A 10,451-nucleotide genomic window follows, 5' to 3' on the forward strand; every position below is an offset into this window, starting at 1 on the left:
TCGTGTGTGTGACGTCGTTTTGTGTTTTTAGTGTCAGCCATCACGCTTCTACGTTCACTTGTGCCGTCGGATTCATCAGTGTTCTGTGTGCCGTGTCAACGTGTTTTCAGTGTCGTTATCGTCGAGTGTGAACGGCTCCGTTTTTTTTTTGTGTGTGTATCTGTGACCACTATTTTTTAGCCTGTCACTATGTTCATTGTGTTTCTCCAACCTGTGTTCCGTCATTGTCAATACTATGGCTGAAGAGCGGCGTAACATGCCGCTGACAGCCTACCTGTTTCTATAGGTATTAAAATAACAATAAATGGGAAAAAATACTCGCCAGTCGGTCAGTCTGGGTCAGTCTCTCGTCCCCAGCTTGCTAGTCTGTCTCTCGTCCGCATTTGTTAGGCAGTTAGTGTCTGTCTGTCGTTCGGAGTAATAGTATGTCTCTCTTTCGGATCAACCATTAAAGCCAGTAAAATGAGAGTCTTTCCACTCCGCCAGTAAGAGAACTTAGCGAGTGGTCGCCTGGTCGGGGGTTATTTCCTGCATCTGACAAGTGGACCTCCCCATCGCACCCCACTCAGATTTAGTTATAAGTTGCTGAAGAGCGGCGTAACATGCCGCTGACAGCCTACCTGTTTCTATAGGTATTAAAATAACAATAAATGGGAAAAAATACTCGCCAGTCGGTCAGTCTGGGTCAGTCTCTCGTCCCCAGCTTGCTAGTCTGTCTCTCGTCCGCATTTGTTAGGCAGTTAGTGTCTGTCTGTCGTTCGGAGTAATAGTATGTCTCTCTTTCGGATCAACCATTAAAGCCAGTAAAATGAGAGTCTTTCCACTCCGCCAGTAAGAGAACTTAGCGAGTGGTCGCCTGGTCGGGGGTTATTTCCTGCATCTGACAAGTGGACCTCCCCATCGCACCCCACTCAGATTTAGTTATAAGTTGGCACAGTGGATAGGCCTTGAAAACCTGAACACAGATCAATCGAGAAAACAGGAAGAAGTTGTGTGGAACAATGAAAAAAATAAGCAAAACGTACAAACTGAGTAGTCCACACGAAGATACACAACATCAAGCACAGCTGGAGCGCAACACGGCCATGATCTCGTGGTTAGCGTGAGCAGCTGCGAAACGAGAGGTCCTTGGTTCAAGTCTTCCTCGAGTGAGAAGTTTTAATTTTTTATTTTCAGACAATTATTATCTGTCCGTCTTTCTATACAATGCGAGGTAACTGCGCCATAGCATGGGCAAAAACAAACATCGAAACAAAACATATGTTTTGACAGACCACAGGAAAAACTGTGCTACTGTGAAACCGTTGCATTCATTTCTTGCAGTTTATGTGACAAACTCTTATGTTTTCATCACTTTTTTGGGAGTTATTATCACATCCACAAGAAAACCTAAGTCGGGCATGGTAGAAGAATCTTTTTACCCATTCGCCATGTGTACAAGTTAGGTGGGTCGACAACATATTCCTGTCATGTGACGCACATGTCGTCACCAGTGTCGTATAGAATATATCAGACGTGTTTTCTTGTGGAGGAATCGGTTGACCTATGACCTTGCGATCGAATGTATTCGGTTCCCATTGGAGAGGCACGTCCTTTCGTCTACTAATCGCACGGTTTTGCAGTGCGGTCGCAAAACACAGACACTAAACTTATTACAGTGAACAGAGACGTCAGTGAACGAACAGACAGATCATAACTTTGCGAAAGTAAATAAAGTACACTTCTCAGCCGAGGAAGATTTGAACCAACGACCTCTTGTTCCGGAGCTGCTCACGTTAACCACGAGACCACGGCGCTGCTGCGTTCGCGGTGTCCTTAATGTTGCCTATCTTTGCATGTATTACTCAGATTGTATATTTTGCTTATTTTTTTCATAGTTCCACACAACTTCTTCCTGTTTTCTCGACTGATCTGTGTTCAGTTTTTCAAGGCCTATCCACTGTGTCAACTTATAATTAAATCTGAGGGGGGTGCGATGGGGAGGTTTCCTTGTGAGTCTGCGCGTTACGCCGCAAGTCTGCTCGAGTTTGCTTGAGCAATTGTCACTGGCGGTTGGACCGATCGGTTGGTCGGTCGCGCACTGAGACACAAGATGACTTGTCCGTCTTGAGCGTCGGCGCATGTCAGGTCGCCATGTGAGTCCATTGGTCCGTGACGTATGGCGAGGGGTAGTGACTTCACGCTCGACACAAAAGCAACAGGAATCAACTCACGACATCAGTCTGGCTGGTGTGATCTGCGACGCCTTGGGATGGGGGAGATCGCCGCGCCTTCCTGCGTCCGTTGAAGCAGCTGGCAGCGGACGGTTCGGGAGTGCGATTGGGGATGCTGCGCCAGGTCTTCTCGAGAAATCGATGTCTATTAGAAGTTAACTGATTGGTGATATGTTGTTTGATTTATTCTTGTCAAATTCTACTTGTTTTCTTGGTGAGGTCATCAGCCGTTTTGCTTTGGGGTCGTCCCACCATTCTTCTACGTTTGCCCATCTACGGGAAGGTGGGTGTTTATAAATTGGGTGGTCCGTTTTTCCCTTGTGGAGTATGGGCGGTTTAGAGCAACCTGCAGTTCGGGTTGTTTAGTAATCTCCCTATGAATCTACCGTACGTTAGTAGCTGCCTCTGTCATGTTTGTTGCATTTGGTGTGTTAACGAATTTATTGCTTGGAGTGTAAGGGCCTAATACCTGAAATATGTTTTGATCTTTGGAAACTTTGATATTATTGCCTATGATCTTGAGAGGCAGTATCTGTCTTCTGTAGAGCATTTACTACTGCTTGGCCAACCTCGTAGAATTTCATATAAGACTGCATTTCATAGGCTTCTGTTGAAATGATTATTTTAGTATATAAAGATGCCACCCTTTCACTGTAAGACTTTTCTTAGAAGTTAAAATCAAGTTGCACCTTCAGTGGCAAGGTTAATATTTTAATTGTTAGTGTTTTGTTCCATTTCCATCCATTCTACGGGGGGGGGGGGGCATAGTTTATGTGCTTGTCTAAATTGTTATAACTCTTATTTTAAAGTTACCTGGTGTGTTGCACATTTGCACTAGTGTAGTCTTTCAGAGGCTGTTGTTAGCGGTCGTAACTACGGCCGTGTCAAAAGGGAGCGGCAAGGTTGTCTGCCTGAAAACTAATAAAGTCAAAATATGTTTCTTTCTGCCTCTGAATAGATTGTAACTTTGATATTTAGAGGGTGCTTTCTGATTATAGTTATAAATCTGTTTCTTTTAAAAAAATTATTTAATGCACTATTAAAGTGAATAAAATTCCCATTTGTTAACAGGAATTTGTTTATGATTTCATCAGTTACTCCCTGGCAACTACTTCCATGCTTACATATTGTGATTAAATGTGTTGGTGTTCTTAATGAATGACTAGTAAATAAAATAAATTCTTAACAATATTCTTTGAAAAAAAATCACGGTTCAGCTGTATCGCAACAACCCTCATATTCTTCAAGAAATGCAGCAGAACATTTCGGATGAGATTGCTGCGATTCCAGCAGTTCATCTTCGATCCGAGTTCAGCAACTTGCTGACCAGGGCCCAGAAGTGCCAAGAGGTGAATCTCTACTACAGTCACTTTAGTATTGTAGTTCCTTTTCTAATATGTGTTTCTTTGTTTTCCCAACCCCACATAAACTGAAAAATAGTCAGGCACCTGGTGAAGGTAGTATATAAAGTTCAGTAGTCATCCTCTAATAGGTGAAAAAAATGGTTAATAAATAATGTACGGGAAAATGAAAGCACGCCTGAGTACTGCGAAACTGGAACAATATGCCCTAAACATATTAGGAAGGAGAGAAGTTAGCTTGTGAAAATTTCAGAGGTTTAACGTTATTGTATACAGCCTGCAGGATATTTTCCGGGATCTTGAATGAATGGATAAAGAAGTGCACGGAAATATCCTCGGATAATACCAATGTGGTTCCCGGCCAAAAAGAGGCAGTTATTTGTTATTAGGCAAAAAATTTAGATATTTTATGAATATGTCATACAGCCGCACTTCCTGTTTATTTATGTTAAACAAGCTTTTGATAGAGTAAATACGCGAGCATTATATAATGTACCAAAGTCATTGGGCATCTGACTAGCTAAGTAGGTTAGTTGAGTTAACAATGAAGGACACAAAGGCATGTCCGCCAAGCTAGCCGCACGGTCTAACGCGCTGCGCCTGCCGTTGTGACAGAGCGGTTCTAGGCGCTTCAGTCCGAAACCACGGTACTGCACGGTCGCAGGTACGAATCCTGCCTAGGGCATGCATGTGTGTGACGCCCTTACGTTAGTTAGGTTTAAGTAGTTCTAAGTCTGAGGGGACTGATGAAATAGTTCAAATGGCTCTGAGCACTATGTGACTTAATTTCTGAAGTCATCATTCGACTAGAACTTAGAACTAATTAAACCTAACTAACCTAAGGACATCACACACGTCCATGCCCGAGGCGTAGCGGTCGCTCGGTTCCAGACTGTAGCGCCTGGAACCGCACGGCTACTCCGGCCGGCGGGACTGATGACCTCAGATGTTAAGTCCCATAGTGCTTAGAGCCATTTGAACCATTTTGAACGCGATGCTTCCCGAGCGGGAAGGAGTGCCGGTCCCCTGCGCGAGTCCGCCCGGCAGATTAGCGCCGAGATACGGTGTGCCGGGCAGCCTATGGATGGTTTTTAAAAAATGTGTATGAAATCTTATTGGACTTAACTGCTAAGGTCATCAGTCCCTAAGCTTACACACTACTTAACGTAAGTTATCCTAAGGACAAACACACACACCCATGTCCGAGGGAGGATTGGAACCTCCACCGGGACCAGCCGCACGGTCCATGACTGCAGCGCCCTAGACCGCTCGGCTAATCCGGCGCGGCGATGGGTTCTAAGGCTGTTTTCCATCTCCCTCAGCGAATGCGGGCTGGTTCCCCTTATTCCGCCTCAGTTACACTATGTTGGCGATTGCTGCGCAAACACTGTCTCCTCATACGCATACATCATAATTACTCTACCACGCAAACATTGGAGTTACACTCATCAGGTATGAGACGTTCCCCGGATGGGGCGATCGATGGGAGCCGAACCGCACATTAACATTGGGTTCGATGTGGGACGACGGTGAGGTGGGTGGACTGTTCTAGGTCCCTGATTCAATACACAATACAAACACACAAAGGAAAAATTAAAAATGAACAACAAATTGAGCAAGAGCTTTAACTTTGCAGGTGGAGTGAAACACGGTGGTGGGCTCTCTGCACTCCTGTTCAACTTAGCACTGCACAGTCTGCTACAAAAAAATAGACATTAGAGGAACAATAATGATGAAATCCAGTCAGATGTATGCATATGAAGATGATATAGCCATTGTGGCAAGAGTTGTAACCACCCTTGAGCAAATGTACGAAATAGTGGAGGCAGAATGAGCAAAAATTGGACTTACGGTAAACGAAAGCAGGACCGAATACATGGTAATGTTCAGTTCTAAGGTAAGAAGAACACCACATGGCCCGGAGGCATCTCATAAATGTTTCAAAGCTGTTAGCTGATTCCATCATTTAGGTGTCCTCTTAACCAGCGATAATAATGTATTATGAAAGGGTACAAGCAGGCAACAGACTCCATTACGTAAACTTACGTAAATATCTCTTATCACAACATCAACCGGGTTAAGAGTATGCTATTCTCTTGTACGACCAGTGGTTAAATACGTATCTGAAATGCGGACTATGACAGGAGCATATATGAACAACCTAAGAGCATTTGAAAGGAAAATCCTGCAGAAAAGTTATGGGCCAGTGAGAGGGGCACAGGGTTGGACAATAAGGCACAATCATAGAATATAAAACATTATACAAGATATAATGAAATGCGTTAAATATCATAGAATACGATGGTATGAGTTATGGAGAAGATGGCAGATGATAGGATCCCCTAATAAATGATGAAAGGCAGATGCATATGTTACACCAGAAGGAAGGGACGACCAAGATGTAGATTGCTTGATGATGTGCAGGCCGAACTTACCAACATGGAGATCCGAGGATGGTAGACAAAAACCGAGAACAGAGACGTTTGAAGAAAGATTACTGCGGCGGCCAAGGCTCATTAAGTGCCCCTGTACCAAAGAAGAAAAAGAAGAACTACTTTACAGTGTCTCTTATTGTAGTTGCACGAAGTGTAGCTCCAAAATTCGTTATAGAATAAATTTTGTATTCGTAGCTTAGCACGCAGCACCGAAAATATTATCTTTTAAATTAGTCTTTAGCGCATTGCAAACAACATCTAAGGTACCACACAAAAAATTTGAAACCGTACTTTTCAGAACGTGGTATAAGTCTAATTATTGGACAGATGCAATTGCCAAATGTGAAACATCGAAATGACTCTTCTAATTTTACATGAGCCGCAACTGCACCTTTTAACGTGACTGTCGGATTTTTCAGTAGAGCTCGAATCACATCTCTACAAGTACTCAACACTAGCTTTCGTTACCCGACAGTGTTTCACGTTTTGGTGTTCGACTTAACGTACTACAGATGATTCGTGGTGCCCTCGGAAAACAAGACTACAGACGCTATATTTTCTGAAGTTGTGGAGACATACGTCAATTAATCTCCAATGACAGTCGTTCAGCACACGTGTGAGAGACAAACATCAAGGCACTCTGAAATATAAAGCACTGAAAACTGGAAACACGTACGTAACACAACATTGAAAACGCACTTCATGTACCCACTTATGGTTTCCAATAACCCTGCGATTTCAGTTCATAGAATGTGTCTGAACTATATCCCTATTACGATATCTATCATCCCCAGGATGTCATAAACTAAACTATTCAATTTCTCACAGTTCATGTTTCATGCCTTGTCGGCCGATATGGCCAAAGGAACCAAACTGATTTGAATTTCCCCGATTGTCGCCCGAAATCTGTAAGTTCGGATGTGTGATCGGCTACGTTGTACCCGTGCTGATTTGAAAGTACTGTCTGTCTTCGGCCAATGTCGGTTGTCGGTGCAATCCACCGACATCGGTGTCGCTGTGACCGCAAACTCGTGCAGTAGAGGGTCTAGCTGACTCAGCTGATCGCCGATGCGCAGTCGCAGAACTCGCGAGCACCTGTTGGCTGCGGCAGCCAGTAGAACTGTGCTCCTGTGTCAGCTCGTGAGGTCGTAAGCTGCAGGAGGCCGCAGTTAGTAGAAGATGCCTGCAGGCCCTTTGCGATGGCCTCGAATGGCGCCACGGAACTGGCCAGTTGCCATCCGTGCTGTGATTCACCACACCACTTATCTCCTCCTGTTTTCCAGTGACGGGACTACTATTTCAGGAAGACCGAAGAATTGTAAGACTGCGATACGGATGAGTAGGGTTTAGTTGCGGGTTTAAACGTAGCGGAAGCCAGACAGACAAAGAAAAACTGAATGAAACTAAAATGTCTATCTACCGACTTCACAGGAAATCCAAGAAGTTTTAGTATTACGTTAAATCAGTAATCATGTCGAAGCCGTATGTCCAGATACTCTTTCACCATAACAGCATCAGAACGGAGGATGACACAGAGAATGCTAAAATATCACACGCACTATTCCGAAACTGTTTCACTGAGGTAGGTAGTACTGTGGTTCCTCCCTGAGATCAGTTTCGTTGTGGAGATTCTTATAATAGTTTTCACAACGAAACTTTGTCTCGAAAGCTGGCAGAAAATGAAAAGAGATTCTGGTCGTATGTGGAATACGCTAACGGCAAAACACAATCAATGCCTTCTCTGCGCGATAGCAATGGAGATACTATCGAAGACAGTGCTGCCAAAGCACAGTTACTAAACACAGCCTTCCGAAATGCATTAACGAAAGAAGACGAAGTAAATATTCTAGAATTCGAATAAAGAACAGCTGCGAACATGAGAAACGTATAAGGTAATTTTCTCGGAAAAGTGAAAAATGGAAATAAGCGTTTGGCATCATTGGCCGGAAGGCCCCTTGAGGGGCAAGTCAGGCCGCCTTGATGCATTTGTTACTAAATTCTACGCCACATTCAGCGACCTACGCGCCGAATGTGGATGAAATGATGATGAAGACAGTATAATATCCAGTCCCTGAGCGGATAAAAACCTCTGATCCAGCCGGGAATCGAACCTGGGCCCGTAGGAGGACAATCCGTCACGCTGACCACTCAGCTACCGGGCCGGACGTCGCTCTAACCAAGCAACTTGAATCAGTTAATAGAAACAAGTCTTTTGGGTTCGGTTGGGTTGTTGTGGGGGAGGAGATCAGACAGCGAGGTCATCCGTCTCATCTGAGAAAGGAAGGAAGGGGAGGAAGTTGGCCGTGACCTTTCAAAGGAACCATCCTAACATGTACCTGGAGAGATTTAGGGAAATCACAGAAAACCTAAATCAGGATGGTCGGACGCGGGACTGAACCGTCCTCCTCCCGAATGCGAGTCCAGTGTGTCAACCACTGCATCACATCACTCGGTCAAGTCTTCTGGTCCAGACTGTATACCAATTAGGTTCTTTTCAGAGTATGCTGATGGAATTTGCTCCGCACTTAACAATCATATTCAAGCGTTCGCTCGACGAAAGATCCGTACCAAAGACCGGAAAGTTGCACAGGTCAATATTCAAGATACGTAGTAGGAGTAATCCACTAAATTACAGGCCCATATCACTGATGTCGACATGCAGTTGGATTTTGGAGCATATATTGTGTCCGAAAATCTTGAATTACCTCGAAGAGAACGGTCTATTGACGCACAGTCAACATGGATTTAGAAAACATCGTTCCTGTGAAACACAACCAGTTCTTCTTTCCCATGAAGTGTTGAGTGCTAGTTACAAGGGATTTCAGACTGATTTCGTACTACTGGATTTCCGGAACGCTCTTGACACTGTACCACACAAGCATCTTGTAGTGAAATTACGTGTTTATGGAATATCGTCTGAGTTATGTGACTGGATTCGTGATTTCCTGTCAGAGAGGTCATAGTTCGTAGTAACTGACGGGAAGTCATCGAGAAAAACAGAAGAAATTTCTGGCGCTCCCCAAGGTAGCGTTATAGGCCCTTTTCTGTTTCTTACCTATGTAAACGATTTGGGAGGCAATGTGTGCTTCCTTCGTAGGTTGTTTGCAGACGATGCTGTCGTTTATCGACTAATAAAGTCATCAGAAGATCAAAATAAGTTGCAAAATGATTTAGATAAGATAACTGTATGGTGAGAAAATTGGCAATTGACCCTAAATAACACGAAGTGTGAGATCATCACATGAGTGTTAAAAAGAATCCGTTAAACTTCGGTTACAAGATACATCAGTCAAATGTAAAGGCCGTAAAGTCAACTAAACATCTAGGAATTAGAATTACGAACAATTTGAATTGGGAGGAACACGAAGAAAATGTGCGGGAGGCTAACCAAAGACTGTTTAATGGCAGGACACAGAAAATGTAATAGGTCTACTAAGGAGACTGACTACATTATGCTCGTCTGCCCACTTTTAGAATACTGCTATGCAGTGAGGGATCTTTACCAGATAGTAATGACGGATTACATCGAAAAAGTTCAAAGAAGGCAGCAAATTTTATTTACTATCGCGAAATAGAGGAAAGACAGTCACTGAAATGATACAGGGGTCGGGGTGGACATAATTAAAAGAAAAGCATTTCTGGTTGCGGCGGATCTTCTCGCAAAATACCAACCACCAACTTTCTCCTCCTAATGCGAAAATATGTTGTTGACACCGACCTACGTAGGGAAAAACGATCACCATGATAAATTAAGAGAAATAAGAGCTCGTACGTAAAGATATAGTTGTTCGTTCCTTCCGCGCGTTGTACGTGATTGGAATAATGAGAGAATTGTGAAGGTGGTTTGATGAACCCTCTGTCAGACACATAAATGTCATTTGCAGAGTATACATGTACATGTAGATGTAAATACTGACTGCCGCAATACGTACATGAAAACACTCAGTGATCCTACGTGTTATTTTCATACTGAAGTCTAGTGCGTCCCCCCCCCCCCCCCCCGCACCCCTAAACACCCGCTCCCCCTCCTCAACTTCTCGTCACTGAACTGTGACCAACTTGTTACCCTCGTGTCTCACAGACGCCGCCTCAGATGGTTTCTTCCCCATCGGTCGCGGGCTCTGTAACCCTGTGAAATAAACAGTGCGTAATAATGTGACACATTATTTCGTGAAAAACGTAAGGGAATCGTAAAATTAGAATGCTGACTGATTTTGTTCTAATTTGTCCAGTCGCAAAATAAGTAAAACGATTCCTAAAGCCAGTCTATGGTTAATATTTAAGTAAAGTTTTTCGGTCATAAATCACTAATTCCCGAGCACCGAACTTAGAGTGCACACAAAATCGTACTAATATGTTTTCCGAGGCAACTTAAACAATTAATTCCGTCTTTACGCAGAGATCCACTTCATACAAGACTTCGCTTGTTGCCGCCTCGAAAA

This window comes from Schistocerca gregaria, chromosome 4 (genome assembly GCF_023897955.1).
Source record: "Schistocerca gregaria isolate iqSchGreg1 chromosome 4, iqSchGreg1.2, whole genome shotgun sequence".
NCBI classification, from domain to species: domain Eukaryota; kingdom Metazoa; phylum Arthropoda; class Insecta; order Orthoptera; family Acrididae; genus Schistocerca; species Schistocerca gregaria.